This window comes from Ambystoma mexicanum, chromosome 9, assembly GCF_040938575.1.
Source record: "Ambystoma mexicanum isolate Mex_15411 chromosome 9, UKY_AmexF1_1, whole genome shotgun sequence".
Taxonomy (NCBI): Eukaryota; Metazoa; Chordata; class Amphibia; order Caudata; family Ambystomatidae; genus Ambystoma; species Ambystoma mexicanum.
In genome coordinates this window covers 306,041,901-306,065,088 of record NC_090931.1, presented here as the reverse complement: position 1 = coordinate 306,065,088, position 23,188 = coordinate 306,041,901, and the positions used below count along the sequence as shown (strand labels likewise).

At 50.9% G+C, this 23,188-nt stretch overlaps 1 protein-coding gene across 1 annotated transcript in view; it reads left to right on the top strand.

Annotated features, from left to right (window-relative positions):
* The window catches only part of PIGW (phosphatidylinositol glycan anchor biosynthesis class W), a 439,057-nt gene that overhangs the window by 225,659 nt on the left and 190,210 nt on the right, over positions 1-23,188 (top strand). Inside the window, exon 3 of the transcript XR_011274571.1 lies at positions 16,043-16,157. The gene's annotated coding sequence lies outside the window, so the exon portion shown is untranslated. The remainder of the gene's footprint in view (positions 1-16,042; positions 16,158-23,188) is intronic.

The following is a 23,188-nucleotide window of genomic DNA, read 5'->3' as shown; positions in this document are numbered from 1 at the left end:
CAAAAGTAATTACAAAGAGAGATCTCTCCAATTTAGGAATCAATTCAAGCCCTTAAAGATTACAATATCTTCACCTACTTACTTACCCAAAGACTCATTCTTAGAAGAATAGATTTTTCAAGGCAAGAAGCTATAGAGTTCATCTGCAACCCAAGTTATCATTGTTTCTCCATCTCAACGCGCCCCTGTAGAAAACCAGGATGGAGAGCTCCACAGTCATAAAACACAGGTGAGAAGGGAATTCGAAGGGAGTGATTTAAGGGAATACACATATCATGTACTATATCTCAGTTAATACATTTTATAGAATTTCTATTGTCATTTGTTTGTTCAAACAGAAAAAGAATCGTAAAGGCTCCAAGGTATCAGGTCCACAGGCTGGGAAGGTATTACGCTCCAGAGGAGTCCAGGTAAGTGTTACCGAACTACAGGTTAAGAGATATAAAACCTGGGTTGGCAAATGCCAGAGGAATACAGAAAGCATAATGAAGTGCATAGGGGTATCGGTTGCGTGACCTGTAATGGGTGGACCGTGTGGTCTGACAACTGTGTCTATCCCGAGTAACCCCTCTTGAAAGAAAGCCAAGGAAAGCAAACGTCAAGAAGTTTGTGTTTGCCAACAGTTGTTGACGTGAACTAAAAAGGAAGAAACACAGCTATCTATGTGAACTATTGAAAAGACTAGAGGCAAAAAGGTTTGACCTGGCATTGTTTTGAAAGCTGGAAGCTTGAAAGCTGAAAGATTTTTAACTAACATTGTTTTGAAAGCCAGAAGAGTTGAACTCTTGGCGAAGAGAATCCAGAGACTTCCATTAGAGAAAAGCATGGATAACCAAGACGGTTTGAGTTGGTAAAAAGTTTCTTTTGTTGAAGCTGTAATATGTGTCGAGACTGTGTGAACTGTGGTGATCTCTTGGGGATGGGAACCCTGGGGCCTTTTTTTGGAACTACCCTGAACTTGAGGAAGGGGAACCTGAGTATAAACCAAGAGCTGGAAGAAAATTTATTTATTTTTCACATTGTATATTTTCGCATTGTATACAGTTAGTTGTGAGGGCAAGATTAGGTTTTGGACACAGAAAGACTTTTGATTTGAACTCATTGACACAGACTATTCTTAGTTTTCTTTAGGTATGGAAATCCCATCTTAGTATAGGGCAAGTTAGACCTTACTACATCCTGACTTTTAAGAAAAAAAAAGCTTTTGAGTAGAAAGTTGAATCAGTTGTCTGTGTCTTACTTCATGATGCCTTCACGCCACCAGAGAAGGGTCTGGGCTCCTACCAGAAGAGAACCAAGCATCCGAGGAACTCTTCCTGTATCAGTGGCTGAGATAAGCCCACTGACCACCAGAGAAGAGTCTGCGACCCCAAGATAGTGAAAGAGTGTGAGAGTAGTCCGCAATGAAATTCAGACACAAGTGAGTCATGGTTTTGGTAAACAACTTTTATTAAAATAAAAGGGGGTGGGGAAATGCCTCTCTGTCCCTGCTCTAGAGGTGTTTCATATCTAAAACCAAAACTACGGGACTGTCTATGTCAGAATGCCCAAAGCAAAACTGTCTTGTGTCCTAAGTTCTATTCTGACCCTCACATTCTAATAAATTAACTCTAAGGTGATAAGGGGGTAATGTCTTTGGCCTTGAGTTGTGAATCAGTGTTCAAAAGAAAATACGTAACTCCAAAACAAAAGTTCCATAAAGTCAGAGTTTCTTGTTTCAGAGGGTGGCTCCCTTCACGTGGATTTCTCTTCACGCTGCTTTATGTTCAAGGATATCAGCTCCTTAGGTGTCTCTAGCCCAACAACACAACTGTTACAAATAATGCTTTGTACGCTGTTCTTTGTCTTGTTAAGATAACTGGTGCACTCTCCTGCCAGGTTTTCTCTCTCTCATAATATGTTTTGTGATGAATCCTATGGACTCCTCACTAAATCCCTGCCTAAAAGCTCCTCCCAGGTGGCCAGGGAAAGGCAGACGCTTCCTGATCCTGACATTGGGGGTCGTGTTCTGCGAAAGGATCACCTGGGAGGAGAAAAGGCCCAGGGGAATGAGAGGAATCTGTGGGATGAGACACAATGGGCCTCATTACACGGTAGGCGGTAAAAAACGGAATTTACCGGCATGGCGCTATTAGCGTGTCCGCCCTCGCAGGCGACCGTTAATAGCGCCCCATTCCGAGTACGCGGACACGCGCATAGTGCCATGCCAGTAAATGACCCTACCGCCATGCCGCAAAAGTCCCCCAAGAGCACCTTACCGGCTTTGACCAAAGTGCTGATAGCACCTCCGCCCTCACGCTACATGGAAATAGCGGTTACCGCTAATAGCGCTTACCGCCATTAGTGGTCACCGCTATTAGCGGTCACCGTAAAAAAGCGGAACCGGAAATAGCGTCATCGCACAGGAACGGGAAAGAGCTTGGCGGCCATCTTTAAAAACACAATCTATTGCCATCCTGTGCACCCAGGACCTGCAGCAACAACACATCTGGAAAAACTTCTTCCCACGACATCAAAGAATGCCCAAGGCCCTAAAGAAAGCTGATGTGTGCCAGCGCAAACAACTCTTCTCCGGCGAGGAGTTGACAATGCTAGCAGACACACTAGCTGAAAACGCAGATGTAGTGTTTGCAAGCGACATGCGGCGTCCCGCACTGCTGAGAAAAAAGGAGTACGCAGTATACTATCGGCCAACAGGAGTCTGGCCATTGGCACAGGAGGCGGAGGAGGATCCCCGATGAAGATGCAGGAGTGGGAGGAGACATGTGCCAGCATCATTGGCATTGAATCCATCGAGGGAGTGGGCCAAATGGAGCGCGGTGTGGCAACAACGTCAGATGGAGGTGAGTGTCCATGCAAAACACTGCAATGCAAAGCATGAGGTCCTCCCCCAAATGTGACATGGGAATTATCTAATGGATGGGGGCATCACACATACATGCATAGAACCCTGCACACATGCCGTGCACATCCCCACACAACCACATGCATGCAGCACCTCAGACACGTGTCACCCTGACTCATGTCTGGATGACCCACCCATCTGGCCAACAACTGCATGTCCGAACTAGATGTCCAAATCCATAGAACTGCAGAACTGCAGCAACAACAACATATGCATGATGCACGTTGACCCATCACTGATGCTATCCCTGTCTTGCTCCCCCACAGGCTCACAATCTGACAGTGAGGAGCTGGACTCTGCAACGCAGGCCCCACCACCCAAAAAGCAGGCCAAGTGCAAGGATGCAGGCACCAGGCCCAGTACATCGAGGGGCACTGGGAAATCTGGAGTGGCCCAGCGGTCCAAAGCCACACACGCACCGACTACACCAAGGGTTGATATCCCATCCGACACTGTGGTAGCACCCACACCACCCACCCCCACCACTCAGGAGCCAGTGGCAGAAGGCACGCTGTCCGCAGCCAATAGCTCCGTTGGGGAAGCAGCTACCACGGCACCCATGAGTGATGTGGAGGACCCATGTCCGACACCGGAAGTGCAGCGTACACCCAGTCCCCAGCTGTCTTCACACCACAGCCCATGCAACACAACAAATGGCAGCATCCATGAGGTGTATGCCGGAGAATCACTGGCAGGGTTATTGAGTCCAGTGGTGAGCTCACCTGATGGCGGCCACATGCAGCAAGCTGCACCGAGGAGAAACAGTGGCAGGGCCACAGACGAGAGCATAAGCCTAATACGACAGCGCCAGGAGGAGCTCAATGCCCCGGTTGGCCGGCAAGTGAGCGAGGCTGCCTTGTCCAGGGAGGAGATTCGGGAATTTTCAAGGGACATGAAAGCCGCCATGGACAGCAACACGACGCGCTTATGTAATGAGATGGCCGCTGTGAGGCAGGTCCTAACCCGCATTGCTGAGGCGATGGAGAGCATGCGTCACACACAGGGACCTGATCAACCAGGCACCTCATCGTCTGCCAGCTCCGACCAAACAAGCACCCTACGCAGGTCCAGCCGGTCCTTGCGGCGGCCAGACTCACAACCCCCCAATGGTGGTAGTGGAGGAGGGAAGTAGGGCCAGCCTGTCACTGTTGACACTTGCAGACTAATGCAGCACTGATGTGCACACCATGTTTGTGGGAGTCGTGGGGGGAGGGGGGTGAAGATGTTTGGGGGAGTCATGGGGGGAGGGTGTTTGGGGAAGTTATGGGGGAGGGGGAGGGTGTTTGGGGGAGTTGTGGGGGCAGGGGGGAGGGAGAGGATGTTTGGGGTGGAGGGTACATGCACTTTTGATTCACATAATGCTCAATACACACGTTATGGCATGGATAATCACATGACTGGACATTGATTATTGTGTATGTGTGCTTTATTGGTGAAGGGTGCACAGTGTCAATGTCCTCCCAATACCCAGTGCCCTGAGCTCCACATCAGTTGCACCCTCCTAATCCATGTGTATCGGAAACAATGGTCTATCAGGTGCTGGCGCACAGCACGTCCCTCCTGGGCATCGCCACCTGCATGACCTGCAGCCCCCTCTCCTCCATCCTCATCCCCGTCATCATCCTCAGCAGGTGGTTGCAGTTCATGTCAGGGGGCATTGGCACATTCCATCTGATACACATATTGTGCAGCATGACACATGCCATGGTGATCTTGGCCACCTTCTCATGCCCGAGCAGGAGTGACCCGCTCGACCTGCTGAGGCACCGGAAGCGTGCCTTCAAAAGGCCAAATGTCTGCTCAATTACCATGCGGGTACGGGTATGTGCACGATTGTAGTCCTCTTCGTGCCTGTTCTGTGGGTTCCGTACAGGGGTAAGGAGCCACCTCTTCAGGGGATAACCGGCATCACCTGCATGGGTGCAACAATGGGTATGTCTAAGTGTTTACATCAAGTGGAACCTGTACATATCACACAAACAATCATAGCATTGTGAATGACATCCACTGATCCAAGCACGCATGGCAATCAGGGTAACTGCAATGTGGGAAGGTGAGGTAGTCCTTGCAAGTGGACATGCACCATGCATGCATACGGCAGAGATTGCCATGTCCTGGCTGAGTTTAAGTCATTCCTGTTTCCTGGCCCTGGCAACGTTTGTACCACACTGCTAGTATACTGCCATTCCTCATTTGAAGTCACCATGCTGTTTAATGGCAATTCAGTAGTGTTGTACGGGTGTGGCTCACTTCAATGGCTACAGGAGATCCATTTGTATGCACTCATGGGCGCGGATCATTTCTGATGTTGTTCAGCGTACATTTCTGATGTGATTTTTCCATGCATGTTGCTGATTTGTGTTATGGGGCAAATGGTGTGTTGTGCGGTGTTCATGTGGTTGGAAATGGCATGTTTGGCGTAATGGATTGATATCTTTGTCCGGCAAATCACAACTTGCATGTGGTTTTGTGTCTGGTCCATTGTGGGCTGCCTCACTGGACAGTGATGCTAATATGTATGTCCATTCTTCTCCTGACACCAGTTCACACCCAGTTGGAGTATGCATCTCGCCCCCCACTCACACCCAGTTGGAGTATGAATCTCACCCCCCCCACTCACACCCAGTTGGAGTATGCATCTCCCCCCCCACTCACACCCAGTTGGAGTATGCATCTCCCCCCCCACTCACACCCAGTTGGAGTATGCATTCCCCCCCACTCACACCCAGTTGGAGTATGCATCTCCCCCCCCCACTCACAATCCACATCACACTGCCATGTGGTTGGCCTGCTACTCACCAAGTAGCCACGAACGTTGTCCAGCATGTCGCTCCATGCATCGTGGTATTGTCGAGTTCCGCAGGACCATTGAATCATGGGTTGATCCGGGATATCGGGCACAACAATGTGTGATGATCTTGTTGGAGTCACATACCATTTGGATGTTGATGGAGTGGTATTGCTTTCTGTTACGGTAGACTAGCTCATTGGCATGTGGGACCACCAGTTCAACATGGGTACAGTCGATGGCCCCGATGCAACTTGGGATGCCTGCCAGTGAATGGAAGCCAACTTTAGTGTTGGAGATCTCCTGGGCAGTCCGTGGCATGGCTATGTGTTGACTTGTGTGCTTCAGGAGGGCATCGAGCACCTGGTTCAGCGTGCGTGAGAATACTGGTTGTGATATGCCATGGATCTGACCTACCGTATGCTGGTAGGTGCCTGTGGCCAAGAAGTGGAGCACAGTTACCACCTTCAGTAGAGGGGGGATGGCACTACGGATGTCTATGAGACTCACAATGTCGTCGTATATCATGTCTACAATGGTGGTGATGGTATCCCGGTCCAGACGGTACAGGGTGTGTATCTGCTCAGGGGTTAGGTTGAATGGACTGGCTCTGATCCTGGGAATTGGTGGCTGCCTCTGTGGTATCACTAGGTGCACTGGTGGTGCTTGCTGCGCCTGTCTTGCCCTCCTCCTCCTCCTCCTGCGTCTCCTCTGTGCTGCCTGTTGTTGTAGCTGCTGCACTGCAATCATGTCCTCCAGCCCATGTAATGCTGCTAGTATTGCATCCATCTTGGTGTGGAAATGGGTGTGGGAAGGGGTGTGGTGTGCTCTTTTGTGCTGCCAGTCTCCATTGCCTCCACATGTGCTGATTTTGTCAACCTGTGGCAGGTGGGAACACTGCTCAGGTCTTTTAACGGGTGGTTCGCAATGCCGGTATTAGCGCCTTGCCGGTAAGGGGTTTTTGGGTCTTGGCCATGCCGGTATTACCATGTCTGCATGGCTTGTGATGGCGTGCTATTAGCGCTATGGCGCTATTTCCGGACTGAGGGGTCGCGCGCCCACGGACTTGCCGCTAATAGTGCCACCGTACTTAGCGGTGCCGCTAATAGCAGTTTGTTCGGGTCGTAATTGGGGAGGGGATTTAACAATACCGGTAATCCCTTACCGGTACCAGTAAATCCCTACCGCCTACCGTGTAATGAGGCCCAATATTTGTCTTCCTCTATGGAGGATATCTCATTAATGGCAAAGTATGTAATGGCTTGTTGCAATAACCTTCTTTTTGTTTCCGCAAGATACATATATAAACAGGTGTGAAAACAATCACAAACTCCTAGGTCTTGGGAGAAATGAAAATCCTTCCAAAATCTTAGAGACTACTTGTAAAGCTAAAGACGTCCCTAACACTGAAAGGCACAGTGAAAGGAAATCTGTGAATCATAACGGTCTAAAAGAACTGCCTTCCCCTTTTCAATCAAGTCTGGTGACTAATCTTTGTGATGTTCAGTTAAAGAATAATATAAAGAGCAGACTTGCGTTTGGAAGTAAAATCAAACTCAAAAACCTACCTTTGTCATTAGGGACTTCAAGCCCCACATTTCCCTAAGTACTGGGATGAGAAAAGGGCTGAAGAGCAATGTTGCAGGAGTGGTCAGATTGTCAATACAGATAACCCACACCTGAGGGAGACAGAGAGGCTTAAATGGCCCCCTCAGGTGCAGGCCATAGAAAAGAGCAGAGGAAGCAAGAAGCAGCAGCACCATGGTTCGTGCAGGCAGCCCATGCATAAGCTGGAGGAGAGAGAAGACGCTGGGGCCACTGTTCACCAGATATCAGCTGCCTGTCCCGAGAAGGTCTGTGTCTCCCGAATCCTCGAACGCATAGGTCGCACAGCAAGAAGCATACAAGAAGGAAGCTTGCTCTGTGGGGACCTGTACTACAGAGGCTGAACAGCGCGAAGCAAAAGTGAGGGAAGCTTTCCTTCCCAGGAGGCTGTCCCCAGTGGCTGGCGTGCACCCGAGGGCCTCAAGGCTGACTTTGGCAGCTGGGTTGCAAAAGTGTGCCTCAGGAGCAAAAGGAGCTCCTGTTGCAGGTGGTGCAGGCGAAGTTGGACTAAGAGAAGCAGTTTGCTGGCTCGCTAGAAGCCACAGAAGCCGAAGTCCTGCAAGCAGCGAGGGGATTGGAAGCGCGTGCCTTACCTGGTGAGTTCACAAGTTGGTAGTGACTACGGAGCACTATGTACCCGCTTGAGAGTACAAGGCAGGCGTTCAGAGAATAAGCAGTACTCACGTATGAGTGAGAGCAGTTTTTTAAAATCCTGAACTATTGAAAAGCAGCAGAAGCAGCACTTGCATATGAGTGAAAGTTTTACTCAAAGTAATTGTGAATATCGAACCATTAAAAAGCAGTAGATACAGCATTCGCGTTTGAGTGAATGTGGTTCTCAAAGTCATTGTGAATATCGAACCTTTGAAAAGCAGCAGAAGCAGCACTCGTTTATGAGTGAAAGTGGTTCTAAAATAATTGTGAATATCAAAATATTTCAAAGCAGTGAACACCTTATGTAATAAAGCCAAATGACTGTAACTTTAAAAGTGTGAGTCTGTGGAAAACCCAGCAACCCAATGGGGCGATATTGTTAAGAATTGATACCTACAAGCATTGCCCAAGCCAAGAGAGACTAAAATCAAGGTAAATACAATCTAGCAGGTATTGTCAAAGGCAGAAGGGGGGAAATTAAAAGTCCATAAATTGAGCAACTTGTGGCCCATCCTTTGTCAAACGTATGGTGAAAAATGGTGTAAACTCACATTATCAAAGCCAAGGGAAAAGCAGAGTGAGACCCTACCATTGTCAATATTTGGTTACATGTGCAGTGGGGAAACAAGAGTGGCAAAAAGGCTGCCTGTCATGACCATGGGCCCAAGAACACAAAAACCACACCATCTAGTGATGGGGCAATGGGTCACTTGACTCACTTATGTCCCTGTGGGACTCATAAACACAGGGGCCCTGGCTGGACTCAGTCCTGGCGCAGAGATGTGAGCAGGAACACTTTATTTCAGTGCAGGAGTGCTTTTATTTTACTTCAGTGCACACTTTATTTCAGTGCAAGAGTGCTTTTATTTTACTTCAGTGCTGGAGTGCTTTTATTTTACAAGAACTTTCCAGGTGCTGAAAGCCTTTATTCCAGAGAACATCCACATGTGCTGACTCATTGGGCGTGGCTCCCTAGGCCTGGTCTTCAGGTGCTGACTCATCAGGTGTGGCAGGGCGTGGCAGCAGGCAGGCCAGAGCTATTGGGTGTGGCCAGGAACAAGACTATATAAACCCACCGATCCCTCAAGCAAACGCTTTGCGTTACTTTGCACCTCCGTGCAATGTGACGCTCACCACCGCCTGGACCAGCTACTTACCTCGTTATCCTGCAACAACAGCATCCTTACCTGGATCCTGGCTTGCATCTCACAGCAATGCTCCATCTTCTTGGCAGATCCCGAATCGACACCTCAGCACCTGTGCTGTATGTCCCACGAAGCCGAAGTCCTGAAACAAGAAAAGAAGACAAGACAAGGTTAGAACTCCTGAAAACACCCAACCCAGGATCGCGCCGCATTTAAAACCCAACGTGCACCCTAAAGCACCATTAAAGGCTACTTACCAGCTGTCGGACCTTCTCAGCCCCGCTCCTCCATACCGCCGGCTCCGCTTCTTCTACCGCAGCTACCGCCGGCACCGCTAAACCACCTGCAAGGGGAGGGGGCAGAAAAAAGAGACATTACATACAAAGGACAGAGAAAAAAATTTACAAATACAATTACAACAGTCGGCAGACAAGCGGGCAAGTGGAAACAAGGGAAATACTTACCTACAAGAGAAGTGGACTAGTCGCAGATGGCCTGGACTTCCACAACAAGGGACCAGTGAAGGAACTCGGTTCCATTCAACAAGCGTCCCTGCCAGAAGCAGCAGGATGGAGAGCTCATCATCATCATTCAGCAGGTGAGCCTCAAGAGTAGTGCAACCCATGACTGCGCATGCGTGCGCAACGCATATGGAGCTAAACACATCGGCTCCTGGCGGCCGCTACATTTATCCTAAACTATATTCCCTTTATGCTAATCAAACTTACCCCAACTCCCTACAAGCAGAAGCAGACCCACTAGAGCAGCCGTCGCTGCATCCTGGAGACGAATCGGACCGGGGGACTCCAGAACCAGCCCGAAGACTGCTGGCGGGTGACCTGCAGCCATTGTGGCGCGGTCAGAAGCGACCGCCCACCCCTCCCCCTCCGAGACGCTGTGAACGCTGAGGCTCCCAGGCGAGGAGACGTGCCAGAGACACGCCGGTGGGCTGGCAAACGAGACCCTGCGGCGCTCCACCGGCACCGACGGACCGCCAACTGTGGTCCCTACCACCCACTCGATCCTGGAGACATCGCAGAGTGCAGGGGCCGGAACAGCCATAACCATCTACAAACTGCACCCCTCTCGACCCTGGCAGTGCAACTGATATGTGAGGCCCCCCTCCCTGTAGCAGCGGCAGACCACAAGGTAAACGCTTCACCACATCCTACATACGGACCTGGGAGCCACTCTGCGTGCTTCCCCGCGGCCCGGGCCCACACCGCCAGCCATTCCCCTGGTGATCTCCCCCTCGCACCCCCCCCCCCGTCAGCAAGCCTGCAATTTCCGGGGTCGAGTCGCAGCATGACAAGAAGAGCTGGGTGCTGCACTCCCCTGTTGGTGGACCGACACGCCGGCGACGGACCCAACAACAGCAAGGTACACGTGTGTGGGGTGGGGGGCTTGTCCTGTCTCCCCCATCCCCCCACGGCTCCTTATATAACCGGACCGGCGGCAGGGCCCACAGAGCCCGTGAATCGAACTGTAGGTTGCGGGGATAAGCACCGGTCAGTGCTATGCCGGTGAGCGGAACAGTGGAATGGTCCCACACTAGTGGGGAAGATCATATTCACCCCCCTCCACTAAGCCTATGCATAATCGGGCTGCGGTGGGGGAGCGGTGGTGGAAGGCACCCCTCCTCACAACCAACTCAGCCACACTCTGACCACGGTGGACCCCTAGACTCCCCCCCCATCATCACATGGCGGGCCAGAGCCCGTGAGGACACGCAGCAGAACAGCTCCTACGGGGCACCATTACCGCAAGGGCGAATTCTCCCCCACTCACATTGCATCATCCCAACAAGACTGGCAGCCCTGGAAGAGGGGCCCATACCCAAGGGGAACAAGCTCTACTGTTCTCGGCACCGCCCTTGCATGGACACACCGTGGGCACCCTGTGTTGCTGTGCCATAGCAATCTGACCTACGCAAGGTCCCTCCCAGCTTCAACACCTACCCTCTCTGTGTGACAATGTGAGATACCCAGACCTGCTGCCATACCGGGTGTGCCGACCGCGACATGGGAAAGGAAAAGTCTAAAAGGCAAACTCTGCAAAGTAAAATGGACCTCTACACAATGGGGGCCCCTTCCCGCCGAGGGACCCAGACTCCAGAAGAGGAAGGTGCCAGTGAAGAGCCCCACAACGCTCCAATCTCTCTGGCAGACCTTATGAAAGCGATTGGGGACTCGAGAACATCACTGGAACTCAAAATTGGAGGCCTATCCACAGAGGTGTCCCTCATTTGCCAGGATTTACGCAACCTGTCGGCTAGAGTCGGTGAAGCGTAACAGAAGGTGTCAGCCACAGAAGACACCGTCCACCGACTGGAACAACAACTCGCTGCAATCACCCAAAAAGTCACCCAGTTGGAATATCGCGCTGAGGACAGCGAAGGGAGGGCGCAACGTAATAATCTCAGGATTCTTGGGACACCAGAGAAGGGGGAAGGCCCCAGCGCTGAACTTTTCCTTGAAGACTGGCTGGCTCATGTCTTCACTCCCAAAAAATTATCCAAATTCTTCTCCATAGAAAGAGCACACAGGGTGCCCACCGGTCGACCTACCCCTGGAGCCCCGCCTAGAACAATAATTGCACGCCTGTTGAAATATCGAGACCGCGATTTGATGCTGCAAATGGCAAGGGCCTCCGGCCCAATCACATTCAACGGCTACCGGGTCGGGTTCTACCCTGATTACACCAAGGAAGTTCAAAAGGCCCGCCAGTCGTTCGACTCAGGTAAGAAGAAACTCCAGTCGTTATCAGTCAAGTACGCCCTGTTCTTCCCGGCGCTGCTTAAAGTCCATTACGAGGGCACCACTCATCTGTTCCACAACCTCAAAGACGCATGGGATTGGCTTGAAACACAAGTCCTCACTGATTCTAGAGCACGGCGCGCACCGCCTGACCCACCTGCGCAGAAACCCTGGTCTGGGCGGCCCTCGCACCCTCTGTCCCCGGCAAGTGTGGATGGTGACACCACGCAGCATCTTGCCAACAGCCCCACAGAGAATAGATGAGGCCTCCGCAATACGGGAGCTAACCTTCAGTGCAGCATCACAGGAACTTTAACCTAGCGGCTGCCGCTCATCATGCGGTGTAGGCACTACCCCAGTCCGGGTCATCCCGAAGAAGTTCTCTAGTTATAAGTTAAATATTTGGGTGAGAGGTGCTCCCAGTTGGGGGGGGGGGAGTACAGGGTGGTGGGAGTTTTAAGGGTATAAGTAATCAGAATCACAGATGAGAATGCATGACACCGGCGCATACTGGCATGGAAATCAAACACTGTCTACTGGCGGGGCCAATGATACCCAAGCTATCCAGTTATCGGTCACACAATCACATGGCAACCTCTGGACGTCTCCCTCTGGTGAATACCTCCGCACACCTCGGAAACACACAAAACCACCATTAATCCTCCCATATACCCCACTACGAGACCCAAGCAGATAAAGTAAACACCAACACGCTCTCTTTATTGTCCTGGAATGTTAACGGCCTCGGCTCCAGCGTGAAACGAAGATTGGTGCTCCAGTATCTCAACCGATACTCACCAGACATAGTTCTCCTCAATGAAACACATCTGATTGGCACGGACAGCAGCTTCTTCAAAAGATCCAATTACCCGCACACCTACCAAGCTAGATTCACAAAAGGCGCCAGGGTACCAATGATACTCGTCCATAAACAAGTTCCCCTACAGGTCAGTAAAGTAAGAACCGATCCTCGGGGCCACTATGTGATACTGCTCGCTGACATCTGGGGTGAGAAATGGGGTCTTGCTGCGATCTACGCCCCCCCCCACGCTCACGAAAGAACTGCTGGCTGAGCTGCGGAACTTGCTCCTGGAGGAGGAGGCCAGCCTGTGGGTCATAGGAGGAGATTTCAATGAAGTGATGGATGTCACAGCCGATAGGTCTTATAGGAGACCTGGAAGCCGACCTGCCCCGACATCGTTCTCCGCATTTGCCAAAGCACTGGGGCTAATAGACACATGGTGCTCACTCCATAGCGACGAGGCCGGCTTTTCCTTTTTCTCCAGCGTGCATAAATCACTCTCAAGAATTGATTATGCCTTCATCCCCCGTAGCACAACCCATAGACTTTTATCAGCTGAATTCCTTGCAAGAGGAATTTCGGACCACTCTCCGCTCCTTATAACCATGAAGAATGCCTGCCAACGCCCGGATAGCAACTGGCGCCTGAACACATATCACTTGCGGCTCCCTGAAATCATGGAAGAACTTGAGAAAAAGACTGCAGAATACTTCGAAAATAAACGAAGGCTCAGTGGAATGCCCGATCTCGATTTGGGAGGTATATCAAACGGTCCTCCGAGGGGAAGCTATCTCAGTGGTATCCGCCCACCGGAAACGACGTGCCCAAAAGGTCAGGGAGGCAGAAGCGCAAGTACAAGAATGCGAACGACAAATCCTAGCACATAACACTCAAGAAGCAAAGGAAGCCCTGGTTACGGCACAGGAAGCCCTCAGCAACATAGCTCTGGACAACGCACAAATGGCCCATCAGCTGGTCCGGAGCCAACTCTACGAACGAGGTGACAAAGCAAACAAAACGCTGGCCTGGTCGGAGAAACGAGAACAAAGCAGAGGACAGATGCGAGATATCAGATCTCCAGAGGGAACGTTGCTGATGGAAGACTCTGACATAGTGGAAACATTTGCCGCCTACTATAGGAAACTCTATACTCCACCTACCGGACGCCCCACACTCGAACCCTCTTGCTATCTCACCGGATTGAGATCCCGAAACTCTCACAACAGCAAACAGACCTCCTGAACACAGAAATCACTGAGAATAAAATACAAGAGGCGCTTGCACAGCTCCAACCTGGGAAAACTCCGGGCCCCAACGGGTTCCCAACAGAGACCTGGAAATGCCTTGGCGCACACTACCGACTCATATGCACCGCATGTTCCTACGAAGTAAAGAACAAGGTGCACTCTCCCCAGACCTCAGGAGGGCGTGCATAGTTGTCATACATAAAACTGGAAAACCCCCGGAGGACTGAATGCACCTTCTACCGTCCCATTTCACTGATCAACGGAGAAGCTAAGGTCCTCGCCAGAGAACTTCCTAATAGACTACTAAAGGTGATTGAGACACTCATCCACCCAGATCAATGTGGATTTATACCCAATAAATCCACTCGCATGAACCTACGTAGAATTCAACTTGACCTGAGCAGAGCCGCAGAAATACCGTCACCACTGGCCCTCCTAGCGGTGGACTTTGAGAAGGCATTTGACTCTGTGGGGTGGGACGCCTTATGGGCAATCATGGCCAGAATGAACCTTGGGCAAACATTCATATCATGGGTCAAACTCCTCTACGCATTTCCGGAGGCCACTGTGAGGGTGAACGGCAGGTCCTCCAAACCATTTCCTCTTGGCTGAGGTACTAGGCAGGGGTGCCCCCTGTCTCCACTTCTCTTCCTTCTCGCCATTGAACCACTAGCAATAGAACTCAGATCAAACAAATATTGGTCCGGATTTGCCTGGCCGGGGGGAGGGGAGGATCGACTTTCGCTCTATACAGATGACCTCCTTATATACCTCATACCCGACCGTCTCCCTTATCCTTAAGGAATACCAAAACTTTGCAGGCCTAAAGGTGAACGAGGCCAAAACCATTTACTTCCCGATCCAGGGAGGCCAGTCTGCGATTCCAGAGACTTGCCCCTACCATGTCTGCATCAGGGAATTAAAATATCTGGGCATACGGCTTGACCCGACACTAGAGGGGTTCCCCCAACTCAACCTTCAGCCCGTATTAGAACGGTTTAATAGAGATGTTTCCCACTGGCAATCACTCCCCCTATCGCTAATGGGCAGGGCAGCACTGTTCAAGATGATGACCCTCCCCAGACTCCTATATGTTCTCCAAAATGCCCCGCTTACTATCCGACAGGAAACTTTCACACTCATTGATAGGAATCTCTGCACACTGTTATGGGGAGGGAAACAACCCAGAATTGCCCTTAATACGCTCCAAAGATCGGTATGGGAGGGAGGCATCGGTCTACCATGTATACAGAAGACTGGATAGACGCATTAATGTCCCCCAGAGAGATTGGGATAGAAGCCAAGCTCAGACTAATACAACTTAGAATCCTCCACCCCTCTTACTACTCTCACAAAGCCATGGCCAGGTGGGGGGGAACCGAGGATGGGACATGCATTAGATGTAAGAGTGAGCCGGCCACCTTCTCACATATGATCTGGGTCTGTAAAGTGTTACAAGTCTTCTGGGGGGACTGCATCAATACGATTTCCACTGTCCTGGCGACGCCAATTCCTAAAGACCCCAAAATGCCACTTCTGGGCATCTGGGGAGAAATGGACTTGACAAAGTACGAAAAAAAAATTCTGGTGGTCACGCTGGGGGTGGGAAAAAGGCTTATTGCTGCTAACTGGGGCTCTGCAGACCCACTGAACCCGAACCGCTGGAGCAATGAACTAAACAGATGTGCTGCTTCGGAGCGCCGAATCTATAACGCGCGGGGATGCCCCCGTAAATTTGAAAAGATATGGGGTAAATGGCCCGATGCTCACTGAAACCCACCCCTCCCTATTTTCACTTCCCCCCTTTGCCCCCCCTTCTCGCTCTTCCCCCTCACCCTCCCCTTAACTCGAGGATGTAAGACGCAACCAGTATTGCCAGCATTTATCTGTCTCGCGACCGTCTCACAGCCCCTCGGCCCAGCATTGCCTTTGCCGCTGTCGATATTGCCTTGTTTTTTGGATGAATGCCTATGTTTATATTCATGTTGTTGTTGTGCTGTTTAAACTCAATTAAACAGAGTTATTGAAAAAAAAAGAGTAGTGCAACCCCATGGAAGCCACATCCAGGGAGAAGAGGTTTGGAGAAGGGGTCAGGGACCACAGGCTGCATACTCATACGACCCCCCTTATACTCGCGCAGGAACCACACTGCTCATCACCGCAGTTTCCCACACAGACGCAGAGGGAGGAACAGACAAGAGGAGTTTCATCCCTTGGAGGGCTGCGACCATGCCCCGACGCCTCTGCAGAGACAGGTGAGCGTAACAATGCCCTTATGAAAAGGGATATTCAGAGGGAGAGGAGCATTAGTTACAGAAGAGTATTAGAGAGCACCACTGTGAATCTTGTTGTCCCTGAAGAGATGTTAAAGGTTTTGAAGCTGCAAACTGTTGAATACTGTGAAGCTGTTGTGAACTGTTGTCAGTTGATCTTAACCATAAAAGCACTTGTTGTTGTGAAACATTGTCCGGGCAGGGGAGTATACCCGAATGGCAAACCTTTGGAGGGGTAGGCCTGGCATGGGAGCAAACCAGGTAGAAGTAGAATATCTACAAAGTGGTCCAGACAAAGCCAATTTATGTTGTTTGTGGTGCTGAAGGAAGAACTGTGTAAAGTTGGTAAAAAGAAGTTGTGTACCTTTTTTTTTTTAACTTTGTTTTTATTGAGCATTTCAACAAACAACAGACCCTCCAGTCAACACCTGGAGTATAAGAACAGATTCACCCAATGATAAAGTAATGCATACCATTTTTCGCCCCCACCCTCCCTCCGTATTCCCCCACCTACAGGCTACCAGGCTTCACTGAGCAATAGGCACAAGAGGCATAAAGTTAGAACTAGACACGAATTATGACTTTTCAATGTGGCAACAATAAATGTGAGGCCCCACACGGCGATGTGATACCAGGCAAAAGAAAGGGCTACAGGAGGTACCCACAAGCCTTTTAAAGACTTTAGAAACCAAACAGTTCACAGTTTCAGGGCATCACAGTCCACACTTAAAAGAACCACAGTCCAATCCTGCAAGAAAGAAGGCATAATATCATTGGCTATGGCCGACAATTTCTCATAAGTGAAACTCTCATAATAACTTGTTAAGCCACTCCTCGTTAGATGGGGCTGAGGAACTCTTCCATTTTTGAGCCAGGGCTAGTCTCCCCGCTCTCAACATAGCCCCCGTCAACTTTGAGAAGGGAAGAGACTCATTATTTGGCAAGAGCGTGCCCAAGAGGATCTCCAAGGGGAGAAGGGAGGGGCTCGTTCCCAGAATGTCCTTAATCCAACTGAGCAATTCCGACCAAAAAACCTGGATGACTGGACACTCCCACCACATGTGGTACCAGGTACCACGGTGTGCGCACAACCTAGGGCACATCAGAGACACTCCTAGGGCACATCGGAGACACCTCAGCAAACATTCTGGATAGGGTGACCAGGGGTCGGTGCCAAGAGTGAAGGATCTTAAAACTATGTTCCATGGCAGCCGTATACAACCTCCCCGGCAAAATTGACTTGAAAACTGATTCCCATGTATGGTCGTCGAGGGTAAAGCCCAGTCTTTCTTCCCAAATATGCTTGAACGGCTGTCTACCTTCTAGATTAGCGGTGACCAACACATTATAAATCTTGGAAATTGAGCCTTTCCTGGCCTTGGCTTCCACAAAGATCATTTCAAAGGGGGTCAAGGGACGAGACAGGTCAGCCAGCCAACATGCTTGTGTGAGGATCCCCTTAAGCCGTAGATATTCAAAAACGGAGAACGGTTTATCCCTCAACACCTCCGACATCTGGTCATATTCAATTAACACACCCTGGCGAAAGAGTTGGGCTGCCCTTTCCAGCCCCTGATCAGACCACGACTGCGTCTCTCGGAAACCTCTAGAGCCAAGATTGAACGGGGGGCCCCAAAGAGAAGATAGGGGGGAAGGCCAGGAAGAGAGGAGCTTATTATCTTTATTAGGCTGCCAGGATGCCCACAGGGGAGCCGGGGTAGGATGGTATCTAACAGACAGTGGAAGGGAACCTGGGGAGCCCATAGCAAGTCCCTGACTTTTTCGGATGGGTCTGAACATCCTCCACGTAAGTCCAATACGTCCTTAGGTCGTCTCTCAGGTACTCTAACATCACACACAACTGGGCTGCTTTATACTACAAACTGAAATCAAGGAGGCCAAAGCCCCCGAAAGACTTTGGAAGAGTCAAGGTGGAATATTTCACTCGAGCCCTCTTGCCATTCCAAATAAAGCGAAGGAGACGGGATTGTAGTGATTCAAAAAAAGAGTCGGGAACCATGCAGGGAAGGGACGAGAAAAGATAAAGAAGACGAGGAAGTATATTCATTTTAACCGTGGTCATGCGCCCAAACCATGAGAGAGTAAGGGGAGACCATCTTGTCAGGTCGCTCTGTATCTTTACCGGAAGAGTGGGAAGTTTGACTCAAACAATTTACCCAGGTCCCTGAGAATATTGGTGCCTAGATATCTGGTGGTTTCCCGCTCTACTCTCATACCCAGCACTTCTGTTCTACCCCTGATTTTGTGGTCCAACCCCCCCATCGGCATTATGCAGGATTTGGGTACGTTAACCTTTAAACCAGAGAAGGAACCAAAGTGGCGAATTAAGCCCAACAAACGAGGAAGGGAATTCTGGAGATTGGTCAGGTAAGCCAAAATATTGTCGCAAACAAGGATAATTTGAATTCATATTCCCCACATTGCACTCCGGAGACTCCACTCTCGGCCCTGACTGCAATGGCCAGGGGCTTCATCGCCAAGGCATATAAAAGGGGGGAAAGAGGACACCCCTGACGGGTACCTCTAGAAAGCGGCAGGCATGCTGAGGTACAGCTGTTAACCAGGACTCTTGCTACGGGACCGTATTACAGGGCCGAGACCCACCCACAAAATTTGTCCCCAGGCCCATTTTCCGAAGCACCTTACCCATATAAGGCCATTCGACACGGTCAAAGGCCTATTCAGAGTCCATTGAGAGGAGTTAAGCCTCAATATCCCTCTTCGACACCTCATGCATGAGGTCAAGAGTTTTCCTCACAATATCAGACCCTAGGCGACCAGGAATAAAACTGACCTGGTCTCCGTGCACCAGAGAAGGAAGGAGCTTTGACAGTCTATTCGCCAGGAGTTTGGCTAGAATCTTGACATCTATATTGAGGAGGGAACTGGGCCTGTAGGACTGGCAGGGTGAAGGGTCTTTCCCTTCCTTCGTGAGAACCACGATGAGTGCCGACATCATGGTAAGAGGAAGGGAACCTGTGTCAAGGGCAGAGTTGAACACCCTAGCCAAGAATGGAGCAAATGTGGAATGGAAAGTCTTGTAGAAGCGGACTGAGAAACCGTCATCCCCTGGAGCAGTGCCACTCTTCAGAGAAGAGATGGTGTCAATTATTTCCTGAGGCGAAATGGGGAGCCCTAAGGAGTCACAGTTCTCAGGGGAGAGACGAGGGATGGGAAGGGATTCTAAGAAACGGTCCACATCAGCCCCGTCACCTGAATACTCTGATGCATACAGGCATTCATAATACTGCCTAAATTGTTCCGCTATCAGGCCATCCTGCAAAATGTTCTCCCCCGCCTGGGAGAAGATGAAGTTCACTCTTCTACTGTTACGAAGCTCCCTCAGCCTCCAAGCCAGAATCTTGTCCGCCTTTTCCCCCCTCTCCATATACCGCTGTTTTAAGAAGGCTAGCTTTCTCTGCGTCTGACCCACAAGCAGGGCAGACCGTTTAGCCCAGAGCTTCTGAAGCTCCTCCCACTTGCCTGGGCGCATCTGTGACTTCAGCTTCCCCCCGGCTGAATGGCGGTAATTTGCTCTCTCAACTTTAGCTCCTCCCGATCCCTCTCCCTCTTTTTCCTCGAACCCATCTCTATAAGGGAGCCTCTGATCGTGGCCTTGAATGCATCCCGGATTCCCATGACATCCACCTCCCCGGTATCATTATACACAAAGTATTCCTTAATAGCAGCTAGTAGGGACTGTCTCAACTCCTTATCTTGCAGCAAGGTGTCATTGCAGATCCAACGAGACCTAGTAGGGGCCGGAGGGGGGACCCCCCAGGTTGACCCTAACCAAGTCATGGTCGGACCACGGAGTAGCTTCTACCCCAAAATCGGAGACACAATCCCGGATCGAGGAGTCTACCAGTACGTAAACAATCCTCGAGAATGCCAAATGCACTTTAGAAAAAAAAGTGAAGAGCGGCTCGTGGTCGCGCCTCGAAGGGTGCGCATCCACCAAGCCCAGTTCCCCATTAATCCGACGGAAAGCGTCCGCCAACTTCACTTGGACCTTAAGATCAGGGCAAGGGTTAGGGGATTTCCTATCCATTCCCGGACAGAGAACCATATTGAAGTCCCCGCCTACTATTAGAGAACCCTCAGCGAATCCTCTAATGATCTCCCCCATCCCCTCCCAAAAAACATCTTGTGCCTCGTTCGGGGTGTACGCACACACCAGAGTAAACATCCTGCCCCTCGCTACCCCCTTGACCATAATAAAACGCCCTTCTGGGTCAGATCTGTGTACCCTGGGGGAGAAGTGTGCATTGGGGGAAATCAAGAGGGCAACTCCGTGTTTCTTCGCGGAGTAAGAAGACGTGAACAAGTGTTGAATGGCCCTGGACCTGAGATTCGGCTCCTTCCCCTTGACCCAATGAGATTCCTGTACAAACAGAAAGTGAAGTTTAAGCCTAGAAAATTCCCTCGTCACCAACGATCTCTTGGTAGGAGAGTTCAGTCCCTGCATGTTCAGGGACCCCACAGACAGGAACTGGAGAGAATCACCCATAGAAAAGACAAAAATAATTCTCCAACTCCACTAGGGAGACTATTGTGACTGTCACAACCCCCGGCCCCTGTGCGCAAGAGTACATCACGAAGAACCTTGTGAAGCCCCTATCCACGGAAGCCCTGTTAGCCTAAAAAAACCACCCCAACAACTAAGGGGAACACCCTTCTACCCCCCTCACCCACCCAGTCCTTTCCCAACTGTGCAAACCCCCTCAACCTTCCATGCTCCCTAACCCCGAGCGCCTGGTAAGACTGCGACATCAATCCGCCGCACAACCAGGCCACCAAGGATCGCCTCGACCAGGGCAATTAACACCTGAGAAGACAACAACATTCTGAGCCCCCCCACTTTGGAAAAACCAGCACAGACACAACATATTTTTCAACCCCGCCCCTCCTACTCAGGAAGCAACTTTGGAGAATTAAACATTAAAGGATGGCGCCAACATTATGAATTTTCTATAGCTACGGGCTAGGCGCCTTTCACAGGACCAAATCAAGCAGCCGGTTGTTTAGGAGATGACACTGCCACTTTTCTATATTTCCTGTGGCCCCGGACACGACGTCTCTCTGTGAAGCCGTCCGATTTACTGGGTTTCGCTATCTCTTTTCCCCTGCGTTCCTCACCATCGCCCAGAGGGGAAGCCTCCAGAAGCTCCCGAGACACCCTCTGTATGTCGTCTTCCGTAACAAGGGAGTATTTATAGCCCTCCACCTCGAATGAGAGCGAAAAAGGGTGGCCCCACATGTATCGCACTGCTCTAGATTTCAGCCATTTTGTTAGGGGACTGCAGAGCCGCCGTCGCGACAGCGTAAGAGCAGAAAGGTCCTGAAAGATCATGACTTTAGAAAATTCCCAAACAACAGAGCGTTTCCTTTTTGCCAGCTCCAGGATCTATGCTTTTTCAGAGTAGTAATTACATTTTGGCAGGATCGAACGGGGACCTCTAGCAGGCGCTCCCGCCCTGTGGGCTCTGTCAATTGTAGGCTCAATGGTGTTACCCTCGTCAAACAGTTTGCTGACAACCGCTTTCACAATTCTTAGGACCTCCGCTGTTGCGTAGTGAATACGCGGTTCTGCGCATGCGCGGCCCATAACGAGGCTCGCGCATGCGCGCATTGAATAAAGAGGGTCCCGGCCGGCAGTTCGTGCCGGAGACCAGGGCAGCAACACATCTCCGGCGTGTCTCTTGGTGCGAGTGCTGAATGCGTGCGTGTGTGTCTGCAGGTGGGGCCTGCCATCGCCCCACACTATCACACTGGCGACGAGGACGGTGCGGGAGCAGTCCTTCGCTCCGGTAGCGTCCAGGGAGGAGAACGCTGCTCTGTGTCGGCACGGGCTCACACGTGTGGCCGGCGGCCATCTTGGATTGTGCGCAGAACGCAGTGGTTGCGGCCCGTGAGGGTGCTCGTGCGCCATCTGCGATTTGCACTGAAAATCCTCAATTTTTGGACCCTCCACAGCCTGTGCAGCTGCAAGGTTGTGGCATTCTGTCAAAAAAAAAAAAAAAAAAAGAGTGGCACTGGAGAAGATATTGCGCCCAGGGTGATCCGGGGCCCCGTCTTCAAAGCAGTTCAACGTATTCCTGTGAGTACCACGCAGAGAAATGGGGGAGGAAGAAGAACAGGATGGCGCTCCTGCCCCCATCCCTCGCAGGGTGAACAGCACACTAGCCCCCATGCCCGAATTTGATACCACGGGCCCACCTTCCAAGTTGGGGCCTACATGGCTCCTGTGGGTGAAGAGGTTGGAGATGTTCTTCACGGCCTCGGGGATCACGGAGGACGAAGAAAGAATTGCAATCATGGTGTACTCGGCAGGGGCCGAGGTTCACAAGATATATGACTCTCTGAACATTCCGGTTGCGACATATGCTGCAGTGAAGCAGGCGCTCCGAGATCACTTTCTGCCAATGGCGAATGTAGACTTTGATAGGTTCGTCATGAGTGCGGAAAGACAACGAGAGGAAGAGTCATTGGATCAATTTTGTGCACAACTCAGAGTTCTGGCAAGCTCCTGTAGATGGGGAAATGAAGAGGAGATGGTTCGGAACCAGTTGTTGCAGGGTTGCAGCTCCGGTAAACTGAGGAGGCAGGTATTTAGGGAACCTGGTTTGACCCTACAACAGATTCTGGACACAGGGAGCGCCTATGAGCTGGCTGAAGCGAGGGGTGCGAAAATGGATGCAGCCACGCATGGGAGAAACGAAGGTGAGGCTTTTGCAATTGGCCGCACTAACCCAGGAAAGTCAAGGTGGACATCAAGAGGTGGTGATAGCCCGGGGGGCATAGCAACGCTCCCTCGTACCAATATTGTGGGTACGACCTGCCACACATGGGTAACTGTCCAGCCAAATCGAGAACCTGTGGCCGGTGTAACACCCCAGGACATTATGCTAGGGTGTGCAGAGCATCAGCACCTGTCGCCATGTCGAGAGGGCCCGAAAGGGTTGCCAGAGGCAGCACTCGGAGAGTGAGGG